This window comes from Rattus norvegicus, chromosome 17 (assembly GCF_021556685.1).
Source record: "Rattus norvegicus strain SHRSP/BbbUtx chromosome 17, alternate assembly SHRSP_T2T, whole genome shotgun sequence".
NCBI lineage: Eukaryota > Metazoa > Chordata > Mammalia > Rodentia > Muridae > Rattus > Rattus norvegicus.
This window is the reverse complement of record NC_141550.1, coordinates 11,920,978-11,939,567: the sequence shown is the minus strand read 5'-3', so window position 1 is coordinate 11,939,567 and position 18,590 is coordinate 11,920,978. Positions and strand designations below refer to the sequence as shown.

Sequence of the window (18,590 nt, the reverse complement as noted above, 5' to 3'; positions counted from 1 at the left end):
GAGTTGAGGTGGCTCCGCAGGTAAAGGAGCTTGGTGCCAAGGGGCAGGGACAGGGGTTCAAAACCACCCTCGTCTGTGTCATGAGCCTCTATCTTTCAAACAAGCAAACAAACGAACAAACAAAAACTACAAAAGGCAAAACAACACGTGGAGCTCTCCACAGTGCTGCTGCCCAAACATCTGGACCAAAATCTCACCAAGTATTCAGACCTAACTTTCAGTTTACAGGGAAGATGAGGACAGAGGGAGAACAGAAGAATAACCCTGGGGGAGTCGGCTGGAGAGATGGCTCAGCGGTTAAGATCACTGACTGCTCTTCCAGAGGTCCTGAGTTCAGTTCCCAGCAACCACATGGTGGCTCACAACCATCTGTATTGGGATCTGGCGCCCTCTTCTGGTGCATCTGAAGATAGCAACAGTGCACTCACATACATTAAATAAATAAATAAATAAATAAATAAATAAATAAATAAATAACCAACCTTTAAAAATAATCCTGGGAAGACATACAATAAATAAATAATTCTTAAAAAAGAAACAACAACAACAACAACTCTGGGAGGAGACAAAACCTAACAACCGTTGCTCATGACAACAGATGCAGCCTCAGTGCCAAGCAAAAATCCACAGGAATGGAGGTGCAGGATGGGCCATCCAGCCCCATGGTAGGATGCAGTGGGCAGACTCACTCACTCACTCACTCACTCACTCACTCACTCGCTTCTTTTTTGTTATTTACTTACCTCCTCCCATCCGAGAGATAACGTATTGATGCCCTAACCAGTTTTGAGGGTACATACAGTTCTGCAGAACCCAAATCACCACACCTTTAAGTCCCAGAAGGACCCAGAATCATTTTTATTTATTAAAGGTTTATTTTTCTTTCCTTATACGTGTAAGTTCTTGCTGTTGTTGTTGTTGTTTTTGCCTGCATTCATACCTGTTGCCTGAAGAGGGCATCAGATCCCCTGGAACTAGAGTTAGGGAAGGCGGTGAGCTGCTACACAGGTTCTAGGAGCAGAGCCTAGGTCCTCTGCCAGAGTAGCCGGAGCTCTTAGTCACCAAGCCAACTCCGGCTCGTGGATCCTGGTTTTTTAAAGAAACAAAGAATAAATAGGAAAGCCTAAACACTGACTGGAAGGAGGGGTCGGAGTATATGTGAAAATTATCACATTTGTGAGCGCAATAAAGATGCCACAGTTACAGACGTGAGGCACAATCCTCCTTCTGTATCCACAGATTCTTTACCCATGGAGTACAGTTGGTTGGAAAAACATATCTGAAAACGATTCTAAAACGTTCCCAAGGCAAAGCTGAACTCCGAGAGCCGCAAGCACCACAGTGCTGTAGTCTCAGCCTCCACCCAGCACAGTGTGAGTGTGGACTCTCCGTTGTCCTCCTTGTCTGTGCCCTGAGTGGGTTCCGCTGGTGCAGGCTGGATCTTGTCATCCTCTGGATGGCTGTTTAGGCAGAGGACGGCGTATAGGCTCTGTGACTGAGCACTCATGGCCTTTGGTTTTCTCTAGGGTGTTTCTGACGCCATTGCCAATGCCCCGTGGATACCAGGGGAGGCTGTGTCTTATTTCTTCAAAGGATGAAGTGTTATGAAACATTTTATAATGGCACAGAAGAATATGTACAAAGTCCTTTTAACAGAAAAGACTTAGATCTGAGAACACGAGAGTACTGCCAATAGGTTTGTTTATTTTTAAGGAAATTTTGACTTTGGTATAAATCTTTACAAAGTAACTTTTTCCTTGTCTGTTCTCCGGCTTCACCCGGCTGAGTCTTTCCCTTCTGGCTGGCACAGGGCTCACAGGGCATCTGCTCTGTTGCTTCGTGTTGAACTGGAAGTGTTTGTATACATGGCCCACCCGCTTATCTGGAGGGAGCAGTTGGCCTTTTATACCATATCGATCCTATACCACGATGTTCTCATAAAACAGGTCTCTCGTGATCCTACACCCTGGCTGGGAACAATGTCAGATTTGTGTCGGGTGCTTCTGGCCTTAGTAGCCTCCAGAAGAAGCTGCAGGAGCAGGTCAGCACCTTCCTTTCTCCCACAGAACCTTCCTTGGAGTAGTGAGGTCTAAACGGAAGCACAGCAAACTAAACCTGATGGAAGCTAGGGAAACCAGCCAGGAAGTGAGAGGTTAGGAACCGGGGACTGGAGAGGCTAACAGATCTTGTTCTTAACTAGTTCAGACAACAGCGTCCAAATGTACGTCTGAGCAGATTTCCTTAGCAAGCATCTTCAAATGTTTTTCTTTTTAAAAAGTGTAAACAGCGAACAATAGGGGCTGGAGAGACGGCTCAGCACTTAAAACCATGTGCCGCTCTTCCAGGGGCCCCGAGTTCAAATCCCAGGATCCATGTCAGGCTGTTCAAAACTGCCTGTAACTCCAGCTCCAGGGGATCTGACACCCTATTCTTGTTTTATCAGGCATCTTAAACACATGCACATACCCACATACAAGCATACACATGCATGTATGCATACACAAATACATACATCACGCACAGGCACACACATCTATACACAGTGTATGAATAAAAATAAAATGCATTTGAAAAAAATACTGAAAATAAATCTAAAGTCCCCATATTTACTTTGGATTATAGCATTAATGTTCTTCTGTAAATACTTAACAAGCCACAGATTTACACAGCGCCATACCACGCATGAGGCTAAAAACCTCACTTACAGAAACCAGCATGTGAGTCTGCATGCCCTCAGGAAGTGTATAATAGTAGAAACGTTCTCCAAAACACAGCCACACGTTGTGGGAGAGACTTTCCAGAAACAAACAAAAACCCAACATTCTCTGTGGGCACAAGGAAACTTGTCTGGGGTCTCAGATGTTTCAGGGTTTTGACTCAGCAGTTAGAAGAGGAAGGGGATACACGGAATAGCCGCAACTGGGCACCCATGGAACAGCGAGCGTTCACGTAACTGCTGGTATGAGAGAATGTACAAGTAACTTGCAGTTGAACCTCTTTCTGGGCTCCCGCGGCCATTTCTGTGGGGTCTAGATAACATGAACAGGGGAGCCCTTCATCACCAGCATCTTAAAACCCTTCTAATCATGTGAGTGCAACACACTCCAGCACGGAGCTTTTAAACTGGGTAGCTGACACGATGCCTGGAGATGTATCCATCTGTTAATACTTGGGATTCCCCCCACCGCCCTCCCTACTCCCTACCCCCCCACCCTGAGAATAAGCCAGGCATTACTTATGACAGCAGATAGGTACCTGGAAATCTCGGTGCTGGCACATTACCCAAGCTCGGCCGTCATCTAGGAAGCCTGGTTAAGAAAACTTGAGTTACTTGTGTGGAAACTTCCCAGGACCACACGGAGTGGCTGGTGCCTGGCAGTGCTGAACCAGGCGAAGAAGAGAAGGGAAAGATCCATCAGGAAATAGTGAGACAGCCTTGTGTCTGCCAGATTGAGGGTGCTCGCGCTCACACACTGTCATCTCCACTTTAAAACAAATTCGAGGAGGGGAAAAAAAAATCCCTCACCTCTCCTTTTTTGGTCACTTCAGATTTTCTCTGGTGGCTTTAAAAAAGCCGTCTTTTCTTCCATGACTAGGAAAGGCACTTTCGGAGCTGCGGAGTGGTTATAAGTGACTCTCTCACAACTGGTTTTTATTTCCATTTTGTTTCACTGACTGAGAATGTAAATTGAACTCCAGAACTATTGTGCTTTGTTCTGCCTCTCTGTGTGGAAATGTGTTCTGAATTAAAGTCCACGGGTAAACCAGAGTAGTCCTGAATGTGGCCCTGAAGCTTTTGAACAGGGGGGGTGCGGCGGCGGCAGGGGGTGGGGGTGGGGGTGGGAGTTGGGGGCGGAGCCAAGGAAAGACAGAGCGCAATTTTATGAGCCCCAGATGGTGCTGTGGGTGTCACCGATGTCTTTATGTGGGGAGGTCACGGGTTCAGGTTCCACCTGGAGGGAGCCCTCCGCGTCTGGGGAAGAAAGATGGGTGCTCAGGCAGGAAATGTAAGCACCTGCAGGCTCGGCTTCTTTCTGCCTTCCCCGCCCAGCTATGCCTTCCCAGCAGGCAGCTGAGGGAGAAGAGACTGCGAGACCGGGAAGAAGGGAAACCATGAATTCTCTCCAGGCGGCCACTGTCTACCTCCAGCCTCTGTGTTGTGAAGAGTCTCGTTGAGCTTTTCGCTGGCTTGCTGTTGGGAGTCAGTCTGCTCGTCCATTGATTCCCTCCTGAAGCAAGTAGGACTGATCTGACTTTAGACCCAACACGATTGTTGACTTTTTGACGTTGGGATGCGATGCTGCCAACTTCAAGTTGGAGAATCACATACTTGAGTAACAAGGAAACCAACAAACAAATGTCAACAACAAAAAGAACCCACCACCACCACTGAAAACAAAGATAAACAAAAAACCCAAATCCTTATAATAATCTAGGTGTTTTTATGATTTGGGATCACCTGTGTAGCTATCTCTGGTTGCATGAGGCTGGTGGAGGGTGGGAGTGGGCAAAGGTTGGTCGTGCCAGCTTAGGTCATCCAGACACAGTGGTCCTTAGAGTGGGAGCTTGGAAAGGAAGCCTCTGAGATGAGTCTCTGCTCTAATGTGGGTACAAATGCTTCCTGGTGACGTGGTTCCATTTGGCTTGGCCGGAGACTAATGCTGACAGGGCAAAGCTAGAATGATGGTTTTATGGCCACACTCTTAAATCATACATGCTGCTGCTGCTTCTCCTCCTCCTCCCCTTCTCCTCCTCCTCCTCCTCCCCTTCTCCTCCTCCTCCCCTTCTTCTCCTCCTCCTCCCCTTCTTCTCCTCCTCCTCCCCTTCTCCTCCTCCTCCCCTTCTCCTCCTCCTCCCCTTCTCCTCCTCCTCCCCTTCTTCCCCTCCTCCTCCCCTTCTTCTCCTCCTCCCCTTCTCCTCCTCCTCCCCTTCTCCTCCTCCTCCCCTTCTTCCCCTCCTCCTCCCCTTCTCCCCTCCTCCTCCCCTTCTTCCCCTCCTCCTCCCCTTCTCCTCCTCCTCCCCTTCTCCTCTTCCTCCCCTTCTTCCCCTCCTCCTCCCCTTCTCCTCCTCCTCCTCCCCTTCCCCTCCTCCTCCCCTTCTCCTCCTCCTCCTCCCCTTCTTCCCCTCCTCCTCCCCTCCTTCCGCTCCTCCTCCCCTCCTCCTTCCTCCTCTTCCTTTCCCTCCTCCTCTACCCCCTCCTCCCTTCTTCTCTTTCCTCTCCTCATCCTCCTCTTCCTCTTTTTTCCCCTTCAGGCTAGCCTAACTCACAGAGATCTGCCTGCCTCTGCCTCTTGAGTGCTAGTTTTATTTTCTTTGATTAATTAATTAATTGATTAATTAATTGAGACAGGGTTTCTCTGTGTAGCCCTGGCTATCCTGGGCTTGCTCAGTAGAGCAGATTAGCCTTGAACTCAGAGATCTACCTCCCCTGCCTCCTGAGTGCTAGGCTCAAAAGTGTGCACCACCACCACCCTGCGAATTTTTTTTTTTTCCAGAGCTGGGGACTGAACCCAGGGCCTTGCGCTTGCTAGGCAAGCGTTCTACCACTGAGCTAAATCCCCAACCCCCACCCTGTGGATTTTTAATGTTTGTTGTTGTTGTTGTTGCTGCTGTTTTTCCTGGCAATGCTAGGGTTTGAACTGAAGCCAAGGCAAGCACTCTTCCACTAAGATGTATTTCCAACTCTTGAGTGCTAGTTTTAAGTCATGTGCCGCCATGCCTGGCTGGCTTTTTTTTTTTTTTAAATTTTGGGGACTCTGGGTGGATAAAGTGGGGGCTGAGCAATCCCGAGGACCAGAATTTATATTCCCCAGGACCTATATAGATGCCAAGCAGGTAGCCATCTACAAGCCTAACCCTCAGGAGACAAAGACCCGGGCTGAGTTATTGAAGTCCAGGTTCAATGAGAACCTATGCCAACATAGCGTGAAGAGAGGTAAAGGAAAACACGCATGTCAATCTCTGACCTCTATTATGTGTATGCACACATGTGTGCACACACTCACACACATATGCATCTATACATGTGCACATACCACACATACTCTGCTGGCTGTGGCGGCGCACAGGTCATCCCAGCACTGGGGATGTTAGAGACTAAAGGATTAGGGGTTTGAGTCCAGCTTGGGCTACGTGATAGGATTCCCATCTCAGAAAACAAACACAGCCTACAGTGGAAGGCAAAGGCAGGAGGATGAATTCAAGGTCTGCCTGGCCAGCCTGATCTACATATTAAGTTCTGGTCTAGCCAAGACCACATAGTAAGATTTATAACACACAGCTTCTGTTGGTGTACAGCATACCTCATCTTAAATGTACCGTCATAACCATCTTAAAAGGATTTATTTTTATTCATATGGATGTGTCTCCCTGGGAGCATGTGTGCACCTGGGTGTGGTGCCCTAATTACAAGGGACTGTGAGCTGCTGGGTGTGGGTGGTGAAAATTGAACTCTCCTCCTCTATAAGAGTATTGAGTGCTCTTAACTAATAAGCCATCTTCTCAACCCCAAAGTATGAACAGTGCACCCTCCACTACGGTTAAAGGAGTTTCCCTTCTGTACCTGCTCCTCCAGAGCTGCCTTGGGCTCCGAATGGTCCCTACGCAAAGGCGGCATATGCGGACCAGTGTGTTCCAGCCCTCGCCCAAGGTGCAGAGTTTCTGCCCTCCTTCCCCTGAACAAGGGAAGGGTAAGCATGTATCGTACGGTTTGCGAGAAGCCTATGGCATCCCACTCCTACGTATGTATGTGGAGGTTACACGTTGTCCTGGAAATTCTTAATGAGTTATGAATTAATGCATATTCTCCCAACATCCTCAGATGTGCTTATGTGGACTCCGTAAGAGCTAGGGAAAGAGGAAGGAAAATAGAAGATGTGGAGACCTGGGGAGGTAGCTCAGATTGTAGAGCCTTGAATACCTCCAGGCCCAGGATTCTATCCCCGACACTCTACAAACTGGATCTCAAGCAGCCCAGGCTATCCTCAACTCACTCTGTAGCCAAGGATGATTAAGTTTCTGATCCTCCTGCCCCCACCTCCTGAATGCTGATCACGACTGTGGGTGACCACGCCTAGCTCAGTATTTATCTGATTGGTCAGTGTGCTCAGTGTTTGGGAAAGGAGAGGGCAGCGAGCTGCCCCTGGCCATTTCAACAAGGAGCTTGTGAACATTGTGACGACACATGACACATCGTTTACACGTGACCCTGCAGGAGACTGGAGAGTTTTCCTCTTCATTGTGACGGTTCCAGCGCTGGGACTGTGAGTAAATGGTAGACAGACTAACTAGAGGGGGAATTCACAAAGTTATTATGAACATGGGGGAGCAGGTGTAAACAAAGTGGGTAGCCCAAAGCCTAGATGGATCTGGAAGCTTCTATGCCCTCACAGGGGAGGGAGAGGGAAGCAACGGGGAGGAGAATGAATAAAGTTGGAGAAACGTGAATGGGTCCTTAGAAGGTTATGTGACCATCTAGGTGGGTGTTACCTCCAGTCTCCTATCCTATCCTAGATCCAATCAGTTCTCTGTGGTTGGTGGGACCCTTGGGCAGGGGACCCATGATAATGGAGTCCCTTGCTGGGGGTTCCTCTGGGAAGTGAAGAGTTCCTGCATCACTCTTCCCCAAGTGCCCTCACATGTTCGAGTGAACATGGCAAGATTAGGGCTAGCATTTCCTTAGCTCCCTCCAACCCAGCTCAACAACCTTGCCCAAACATGTCTACAGTTTCTGCTTAAACCAAGGCCAGCTCTTGGCTAGCACTGAGGCTCAGATAATTCCTGTTGTCGGCAGCCCATGTCTCCTTGTGCTTTCCAGAACAAATAAAGTTCCACCTCAGCTCTCTTGGGGCTGCCATGGCTCCCCTGAGGAGAAGCAGCCCAGATCACGGAAAAGTGATAGGAAATGGTCACAGCTGCTTGGTGCTTCGACCTGAAGCACCGGGGCAGGGGAAGGACACGGCTTCCGCAGCCGTTGCTTTGTCTCTGTATGTACATGTAGGGTGCTGGGGTCCAAACTTCATGGTTACTAAGTGGATACCCTGCCACACCACCTCACTTTTCTGTTTTCTTACTTTGAAATGATGTTCGATCGGGAGCTGGGGAGACGGCTCAGTCAGGACAGTGCTCCAGGCAGCCTAGCCTACTTGGCAAGATCGAGGTCAATGAGAGACCCTGTCCGAACATCCAAGTGAATGGGGGCTGAGGAATGACAGCTGAGGTTGTCCTCTGACTTCTGTGTATATCTGCCTACACAGGAGCATGAGTCCTACACAGACACGCGCGCACACACACACACACACACACACACACACACACACACCACACCAGGGCACTACCCTGGACTGTTAGACCAATGAGAAGGTTATGAACAGAACAGAGAGTCCCAATACCCTCAGTGCTGGCACCTTGTATAACGGAGCCCTGAACTCAAGCCTCAGCATCAATGACGTGCTGTTAATGAGCCACAGACCTAGAGCTTCGCCACTTTCCCTGCTGTCTGTCCAGAGTCCCCTCGTGTTCTCCTAGCCCCTCCGTCAGCATTAGTGTGAGGCAGGTCCTCTGTTCTCCCTCATCTGTCCCCCCAGCTGTGACCTTGGTGCACAGTCCAAGTGCACTGGTTGGTTCTTCCGCACTCCTCTCATGGTTTCTTCGATTATGTTGGGGTTCAGCAAAGAACATTTAATACCACTCTGCCCTCAGCATGGTATGCCCAGCAGGCTCAATGTTCTACAGATACCTCATTTCTTGGTCCTGTCTTGGTCCTGTGGCCCCTGCAGCTTCCCTCTGTACGGTGTCAGCATCAAGGAGACACGTGTTGTAAAACACATGCATCCTGTTTCTTCCAGATATTATTCTCCACTCAGGAGTCATCACTGCCTCAGGTCTTCGTTAGGGATTCCATTGCTGTGAAGACACACCATGATCAAGGCAACTCTTATAAAGGACAGCATTTAATTGGGGCTGGCTGACAGGTAGAGGGCCAGTCCATTATCATCAAGGCAGGAACATGGCAGCATCCAGGTAGGTATGGTGCAGGAGGAGCTGAGAGTTCTACATCTTCATTCAAAGGCAGTCAGGAGAAGACCGGTATCCTCAGTCAGCTAGGAGGACGCTCTCTTTCACAGTGGGTGGAGCCTGAGACCTCCAAAGCCCACCCCCATAGTGGCGCACTTCCTCCAATAAGACCACACCTCCTAACAGTACAACTTTCTATGGGCCAAGAATATTCAAACCACCACAGGTGCCTAATGGTAACTTTCTCCTCTCAGCTTGGTTCTTCTTGTATTAATGGGGTTGGTTTGCTTTCCTGTTCATTTATCCATTTATCCGGCCGCTACTGTACGTCTGCATGAACCCACTGGTCTCGGGTTCGTGTTCCTACCCATTTGTGTCTCTGCTTGGCTCTGGCTGATTCTCAGGACCGGAGCTCACTGCTCTTCTGAGGCGTGGCCCTGTGATTCAGCTACATCCTCTCAAGCACCTTTCCCCCCATCTTCTGCCAGCCAGTGGGTATTCTACAGAAAAGTCGCTGGATTTACCCCATTGCTAATACAACACCTGCTTAACTTAGTGGTGTTTGTTTGTTGCGCTACTCGTGTGGACCCCTGTATATGTGGAGGTCAGAGACAATCCTCCGTAGCCGTTCACCTTGGTTTTTTGAAACAGAGTTTCTTATTAGAACCTGAGGCTGATAGTTTGGCCGTGAGCCCCAGGGATCTTTCTGTTTCTGTCTCAGGTCTACGTTATTATACCCAAAAGGTTTTTTGTTTTGTTTTATTCTTGGGTTTTGTTTAATTGTTTATGTTTGTTTGTTTGTTTGGGTTTTGTTTAATTGTATGTTTACTTAAGATAGGGTTCCTTTGTGTAGCCCTGGCTGTCCTTGGACTCTGTGGATCAGCGTGGCTTTGAACTCACAGACTCACCTATCTGCCTATCTGCCTTTCAACTGCTGGGATTAAAGGTGTGGGCCACCAGCACCTGCCTTTAAAAAAAACCCTTTAAAAATTTATTTTTGGGGGGCTGGAGAGATGGCTCAGTGATTAAGAGCACCGACTGCTCTTCCTGAGGTCCTGAGTTCAAATCCCAGCAACCACATGGTGGCTCACAACCATGTGTAATGAGATCTGATGCCCTCTTCTGGTGTGTCTGAAGGCAGCTACAGTGTATTCATATACAATAAAATAAAATCGTAAAAAAAAAATAAAAATAAATTATTTTTGTTAGTTGAAATTTTCACACAGTAAATTTTCATCATGTTCAAGGTCCCCTAGGCATCACGGTTCTGTGCGCTGTGTGAATAAAGCTTGTCCTTGTGTTATTCAAATGCTGCTATCTCTGCCCTCAGGAATTGCTTCAATCCCGACACAGCATTGTAAGGCTCATACCAGAATCTCCTGTCTCAAGTTTATGAACCAATTCTTCCCATTTATTCTCGGCCTTGTCAATAAATGCTGATCACCCAATGGCTGGGCAGAAGAGAGACTTGGGCAGGAGCTTCCTCCAGCTAGGAGGAGAGAGAGAGAGAGAGAGAAAGAGAGAGAGAGAGAGAAAGAGAGAGAGAGAGAGAGACAGACACACACACAGAAAGAGACAGACAGACAGACATACAGACACACAGAGAGAGAGACAGAGAGAGACAGAGAGAGACAGAGAGAGACAGAGACACAGAGACACAGAGACAGACAGAGACAGACACAGAGACAGAGACAGACAGAGATAGAGAGACTGAGAGAGACAGACACACACAGAAAAAGAGAGACAGACAGACACACATACACAGACAGAGAGACAGAGACACTGACACAGAGACAGACAGAGAGACTGAGAGAGACAGACACACACAGAGAAAGAGAGAGACAGACAGACACAGAGAGAGACAGAGACACAGAGACAGAGAGAGACAGAGACACAGAGACAGACAGAGACAGAGACAGAGACAGAGAGACTGAGAGAGACAGGCACACACACATACAGAGACAGACAGACACACACAGTCACACACACACACAGAGAGAGAGAAAGAGAGAGAGAGAGAGAGAGAGAGAGAGAGAGAGATTCATTAGGAGAGGGTCCAAGAAGACACCATGAGAAAGAAACATTTGAAGCCCAAAGAGTCAGATCAGTAATAATATACAAGCATTGGGATCATGGCTGGGAGGTAGCCAGATTAACTTACCCAGCTACTGAGGTGCAGCCTGAAATAAATCTTGGTTTCTCTGTGTGGTTATTGGGGGCTAGCAAGGGCAAAGAAATACAGCTGCCAGGTAAATTTACTATTTACATTTATGTTAATAATATCTCCTTTTACACCTCCTTCCCCCACAGCACGCATGTTCCTGTTAGGGCTGCACCTCTGTAGTTTTCCCTCTGCAGTTAGGTCAGCATTTAACCTGGGTGCTGGATCCGAACTTGGATCCTCGAGGTTGCATTTGAAGCATTTCACTGACAGATCCTTAGCCTCTCCCCAGCCTCCCACCTTAAAACACTATCTCAAGGCAACTTCCTGGAGACCACAGATGTAAGAGCCCAGGCCATGCCCCAAGCCGGTCGGGCTCCTGAGGCAGGCAGGCAATGTAGAGCTTCCTACATACGGTCAAAGGGACGCCCTTTGAGACCCCTGAACAAGGACAGGCTCGGCTTTTGACACACTGGGAACAGATGGACTATGGACTACAGTTTACCTCCTCACGAAAGTTCCTCAGCAGTTCTATTGTACGCTACCTAGTGGTCAGCTTCCACACTAAGCATGATGCTGCTCATTTCCTCATCAACACTGCCTCACTGCTCAGCGGACTGCTGCCTAAGCTGCCCCAGTTCCATGGGGTTCGTCTCTTTGAAATCAATGAATACTAAAAGATGGATTGACAGTTCTACAGGCATTGAGGGAAGGCACTGGAACTAATATATAATGTTTTTCCATTCTCCATACTATCTTCTGTGTCTTGGAAGCCTGAGAGATAAGATAAACCTTTCTAAACTCCAAGAAGGAAGAAATTGGAAAATGGGGTTCCTGGGCCCAGCTTTAATAGGGTCAAGTTTCTCTGAATCAGGAAAGGTGGGTGAGGTTAAGGGCCTACCACTCGCTTTCCTCTATCTAGCAAGAAGCCATCAATGTTTGCGCAGCTTTTCTGGTGATTATGTTTTTCCAGTCTCCAAACCCACCAACTTCAAGTTCTGTTTTGCTGTATATTTTTCTTAAAAAAGTCTTTCAGTTATGGCTGAAATTTGATAAGCAAGGGCAGAGAGATGTTCTTATAATGCTGGGGAGAAACTACAAAATGCTGACTTACTATAAAAAATTCTAAGCAAAAAAAAAATTTACTATCTTAAATAGTTTATAAGGTGGCCCTAAGCTCTGCTTGAACAGGGTGAAAATCTTGCTTTGCTGGGGAGACCCGATGTGGTTCCTACTCCTGGCACAGTGGCTTCCCCCCTGGGCACTCGTTCACATGTGTTTTTACACTGGGATGGTGTTAGGTAAATTATTTTGATAGCTTGTAAAATATACAGATTTTATTTTTAGTTCTCCTCTGGAAAACAGTACCAACAGGAAATTGGGATCTGTTAAAATTTGCCCAATACAGTAAGGAATTTTAATTTACTTATGTTTTTTGGCGCTGAGAAACAGAATTGCTTAAACAAACTCTCCAGTGTCGTGGGCCAAGTACTGGATTAGATTAACCAATTCTTGTCTCCCTACCTAGGCGTAACTGTGCAGGACTATTAGCTCCCTATTAAAGCAGTGTTTGTTCACTATATTTCGTTAAAACTCTGAATGAAGCTTTAACCAAAAGAGATTTAATTCAGAAAACGCCTATACAACTATTTTTTTTAAAGCTACCCTTTTAGCCAGGTGTTGGTGACATAAGCCTTTAATCCTAGCTCTCCAGAGGCAGAGGCAGGCAGATCTCTGGTTTTGAGGCCAGCCTGGTCTACAGAGTGAGTTCCAGGACAGCCAGAGCTACACAGACAAACTCTGTTTCAAAAAAGAACAAAAAAGGAGACACAGTCAGTGTTTTTTTATACATACATGTATGTGCACCTCATTTGTGCCTACTTACTGTAAAGGACAGAAGGGGTCATCAGACCCCATGGAACCGGAATTACATCAAATGTGAGCCACTGTGTGGGTACTGGGAACCCCGGGATTCTGCAAGAACAGCCAGTGCTCTTAATGACTGGGCTATCACTTGAGCTCTCAGAAAATGCTTCTGATTGAAGTAAGCCATGAGGGAAGGAGAGAACTGAGCCCCTCAAGTTGTCCTCTGTGCCTACATAAATCTACAAATACACATAATACCTACATAAATTTCTTTTTAAAAAAGCACGCCTTCTCCGAAAAAAAGAAAAAAGAAAAAAAAAAAAAACGCAAGCCTTCGAAGCATTGATAGTTAATGGGATAAAGGCTTCAGCCTCATTACTGGTTGAGATGCAGTGAACATGGTGGCCATGAGTTATTTGTTCTTGAAGTTTCTTGGAGACTGACAAGCGTGGAGCAAATTACCCTTTCAGGAGACAGGGTAAGAGACTATAGTAGATCTTATCAGTCCCCCACCCACCCACACACACACATACACGAACTGTCACCACCCCTGTCTGATTCTAGGACCTCACGGATTCTAGTTTCCAATTAATATTACCTGTGACGTTTGCCAGACTAAGAACCTTCAGACCCAGGCCAGCCAGCCCCTACCTTTGATTCCATGCTCCAAAATACCTATATCACTCCAGAACAGCAGCCCTGTGGACCCACTGCCATCCAGAGACTTCAGATGATCTCGGAAGAAAGCAGGCACAGGCTCAGGTCTCTAAATGGCTACTCTTGGAGAACAGGTGCAACAAAGTAACCAGGGTGTCTCCTGCAAAGGCGGGGTTTGGAGAGCAAGGCAGGGAGGGTGTTTAAATGAATGACACAGGCTCCCTGCCAAAAACTGTGATTAGAAAATAATGAACTTCAAAGCACTCATCTAAAGAGAATATTGTTCAAGTGTTTTGTACTGCAGATTAAGGGTGTCAACGATCCTGCCCTGTGGGGGGTGAGCAGGGAAGGTGGGGACTGAGACCTGCCACCCACTGACAGCCCACTGAAGGAAAATACACCCAATGAAGCCTTGCAATGCAGGACCACGGGGAAAACAAAAACAAGATAAAACAACAAAACCCTGTCTGAGTGTTTCTCTTGTACTAATAAATCACCATGATCAAATATGACTCTTGAGAGGAAAAAGGCTGTTTCCTCTAACAATTCTGAGATCACACTGTCACTGAAGGAAGTCAGGGCAGGAACAGAGCTGAGGTTTTGGGGGACACTGCTTACTGGCTTAGTCTCCTGTTTGCTCATCCCGCGCCTCTGTATACAAACTCAGTACCACCTGCCCTCGGTGGGGCTAGCACTCAGTGGGCGGGGCCTTCCCCTTCAATCATTAATCAAGAAAATAACCAACAGACTTGCCTACCGGCCATCTGGATGGAGGCATTTTCTCAACTGAGCTTCATTTTCCCAGAAAATTGTACCTTGTGCCAAGCTGACAATAAAACCAACGGGGAAACTGGGTCTGTGTCTACCACGCTGGGGAGAGAAAATTTAAGATTAAATTTTAATCTTCCACTTCTTTTGTTTGTGGTCCTGGAAATTGAACTCAGGGTGTTTTTGTATGCTAGGCGAGTAATATTACCGGGCTACTTCAAATTAACCTTCCTTGCGAAAAACCTGTCTCTACGAAACTGTGGTATAAGTGGGTGGTCACCACTTAACAACCTTCAAAAGAGTTCCTTGCTCCCTTCTGGGAAGCGTGATGACTAGGCTACGAGGTGTCCCGGCAGCTGATAAAACTGCTTATAGGTGTGTTCATGACCGTTTTCCCAGACTATACGGGCACTTCGACTGAGTCAAGAAACCACCCACAAGAACGTGGGCAACTGCCAGTCTGTGGGCACCTGGCAAAGGAACCGCGGGTGTCTTTTGGAGAGCTAGCCTGTCTTCTGTCCTTGGACACTCAAATTTCAGGCTCTCCGGCCTTTGAGTTCCTAGTTATGTTCCAATGGTCCTCTTATGGTAGAAAGGGCTTCGCTTAGCGCATGCTCTTTCCTTCTCTCCACACATTCTGGTAAAGAACTCTGGCAAGACTCCTTGTGACCAGGCTCCATCTCTTGTTGTGGTTAACTGTTCTGTCAATTTGCCAACGGACTAAAAGGTGTTCTCTGAGAAGGCACTTCCTGGAGACTGCCTAAAGCTGACTTCACTTGAACAGCATAGCGGCCTGGCTGGAGCAGGGCTCCAATGCACTGCAGAGTAAGCTTCCTCTAACCATTAACAACCCGCCCCCCTCCACCCTAATAGTTAACCCTTGACAGGCAGCCTGTGTCATTCACTTAAAGCAGGTTCTTTAAAAATAATACCGAGGGCAAGGACCCGGGGTAGCTAAGTGGTGGAATTCCTGCCTAGCATTCTCAAGACCTTAACTTCTAACCCTAGTGTTACCGGGAGAAGACGAAACAAAGTAACAAACCAAAAGCCTCGAGCGCTCCTAACTTACTGGTTTATTTATATGACTGTGTAGCACTAGGAGTCGAACCCAGGACTTTGTAACATGCCAAGCAAGCTTCCCTCCACTGCGCTGCACCCCCTGCCCACGGACGACTTTAATTTACTTTAATTAATGAAATAATTCAAAGATTTGCTTTTATTTTTATTTATGTGCCTCTCTGTGCCTTTGCCACCACGTGTGTGTTTTGATGCTCACAGAGGTGAGAAGAGGACATCAGAGCCTAAAAAAGCTGTAGGTGTCTGTGAGCTGCCTGAAGTGGGTGCCGGAGTATACCCAGTGCACTCCTATGGAGACATTAAAATTTTTTATTTATTTTTATAATTTATAGTTATTATTTATAAATAATAATATAACACACCATACAATATTTATATTAATATTATAAATATATAAATTTTTTGTTAATATTTTATTAATATTTTTATTTTATGTGCATTGGTGTTTTACCCACATGTATGTCTGTGTGAAGGTGTCAGAACCCTGGGAACTGGAGTTACAGATGTGAGCCAATGTGTGGGTCCTGGGAAATGAACCCAGGTCCTCGGATGAGTCATCTCCAGCCCTCGAGGAGACTGTTTTAGGAAGAGCTGTGAACATAAATTCTCTACAGGACTGGGCTCCAGCTGCCCACCCTGGAGCCTAGCCAGGCTCTCTAGATGAGCCTCCCTTCTGGTTCCCCCCAAAGGAGTTTCCCAGTTTGATTTTCTACAAAATTCTTATTCTTGATTCTGCTTATGAGGAAGCTCAAGCCAAGGCACAGGCCTTTCTTTGACTGTTTCCCTACCTTCAGTGGAGTTTTGTGGGGTTTAAATGAGATGCGATTTATTTGACAGTTTTGAGACATCCCCCTATGGATCTGAACTCTCTATAAAATACCCACTGGTGACTTTAAGGTAAATCTGGGAGTGCAGAGGATTCTGCTCAGTCCCCTCGACCCACATGGATGAGAATGTTCACAAATTCCTGTTCCGACTCCCTCCCTTGACAGTTTTTGCAGCGTTCTTTACAAATAGGAAAGCCCTGTGCAAACTCTCCAGCTGTCTCTGAAGTACTAACATGCCTGGAATTTCATTTCTACATGATCGTCGAGAGTGGTGGTTTGAATAGGTTTGGCTCCCATAGACTAGTGTGTTAGAATGCTTGGCCCACAGGGAGTAGCATTATTAGGAGGTGTGGCCTTGTTGGAGCAGGCGTGGCCTTGGAGTGGGGGTGGTCCTATTGGTGTAGGCGTGGCCTTGTTGAAGGAACGCTACCACTGTGTAGGCGGGCTTTGAGGTCTCATACATGTGCTCAAGTTATACTTAGTATGAAACACAGCGGTCTCCTCCTGGCTGCTTTTGGATCAAGATGCAGAACTCTCGGCCCTTCCAGCACCATGTCTGCATGATGCCATACTTCCGCTATGATGATAATTAAACTGAACTTCTAAAACTGTAAGCTGGCCCCAATTAAATGTTTTCCTTTATAAGAGTTGCCTTGGTTGTGATGTCTCTTCACAGCAATAAAAACCCAAGCTAAGACATTGAGAAGCAGCCCTAAGAGATTATTTCTGAAGAAATATTTCATGAGAGAACGTTCTTGCAGTCAGAAAACAGTATGTACACGAGGTTGGACCTTGTGGATGTACACAAGGCTAGACCTTGTGAATGGGCCAGCTTTACACCCTCTTGTTTGACTGCAGTAGGGGATGAGTGGGATGGAAAGATGCTGTGTGAATCTCTCCACTACCGGAAGAGGGAGGTCCCTAACCACAGATGTGTATGTGACACGGAAGCCCACTGTGGCAGGGGATTATTCTCCACTGGATACATTTTCATTCACTGGATACATTTTTTTTTTTATTGAATAATCTGTTCAGTGTCATTTGTTCTCAGGGAGAAGACTGAACACTGACAAGATGCTAGAGGTATTATCTGTGTGGCAGGAAGGCCACCCCAGTAGAAGCAAGGTAAAAAAGGTGGAGTCCAAAGCGGGGCCCAAGATGGCCGCTCTCCGCTACCGGCGTTTCCTTAAGCTCTGTGAGGAATGGCCAGTGGACGAGACCAAACGGGGCCGGGACTTGGGCGCTTACCTGCGGCAGTGGGTAGCACAGGCCTTTTGGGAGGGAGAGAACACCCAGATTGCAGAACCCGAGGCCTGTGATCAGATGTACGAGAGCTTAGCACGACTGCATTCAAACTACTACAAGTACAAGTACCCTCGCCCCAGAGACACCAGCTTCAGTGGCCTGTCCGTGGAAGAGTACAAGCTGATCCTGTCGGGCTGGGGATTTAGCTCAGTGGTAGAGCGCTTGCCTAGGAAGCGCAAGGCCCTGGGTTCGGTCCCCAGCTCCGAAAAAAAGAACCAAAAAAAAAAACAAAAAAAAAAAACAAAAAAAAAAAAACAAAAAAAACAAAAAAAAAACCAAGCTGATCCTGTCCACAGACACTTTGGAGGAGTTTCAAGAGATGAATAAGAGTGTGTGGAGGAAACTGCAGGAGAAGTTTCTGCCCACAAGGCCCGAGGAGAAGCACAGAGCCTGGACTCGGGTGCTGTCCCGCCCATGGACCTGACCGCGCAGTCTTCTGATGCCTGTCAATAAACTGCCCAGTTTCCCCACCAAAAAAAAAAAAAAAAAAAAAAAAAAAAAGGTGGAGTCCAAAGGTTCGGAACCTGGGTAGCTGACGACAAAGCCAAGACCTAAGAAGACACTTCTTAACATTTAGAACCGTACACTCTGACAATCACTTCAGGACACAAGATCTGCCACAGCAGCCCTGTCACGGCGGAGTGTGGATAACAGCGCCCACAGCCTGGCTTAAGATAATCAAGTCCAGACGCTGTTGCCCCAAAAGAGGTCGGCATCATTCACCACCGTGACCCAGATCGTATTTCAAAAGTGTCAAATCAAAGCTGCCCCACCAAAGCCCAGTTTGTAATGACTCCCTTATGCACCCCCGCGTCTCAAACGCAGAAGTGGGGTGTCCTTCGGGGGAGTAGGATTCAGACTCAGGAAAACAAAGCCTCGCTGGTGTGGTCCTTTGTGCAACCCACACTGAGGAG

The 18,590-nt window shown here is 47.3% G+C and overlaps 1 long non-coding RNA gene and 1 pseudogene across 1 annotated transcript; one reads left to right on the top strand and one right to left on the bottom strand.

Moving 5' to 3' along the window:
- Positions 1 to 835: 835 nt before the first annotated feature.
- LOC148000000 (uncharacterized) lies at positions 836 to 13,837 on the bottom strand. The gene is made up of 4 exons (XR_015642001.1): positions 13,694 to 13,837; positions 8,738 to 8,904; positions 3,256 to 4,329; positions 836 to 2,125 (listed from the first exon to the last, which is right to left on the bottom strand). It is a non-coding gene; the product is annotated as an uncharacterized LOC148000000 (long non-coding RNA).
- Positions 17,516 to 18,166, top strand: Uqcc1-ps1 (ubiquinol-cytochrome c reductase complex assembly factor 1, pseudogene 1; annotated as a pseudogene).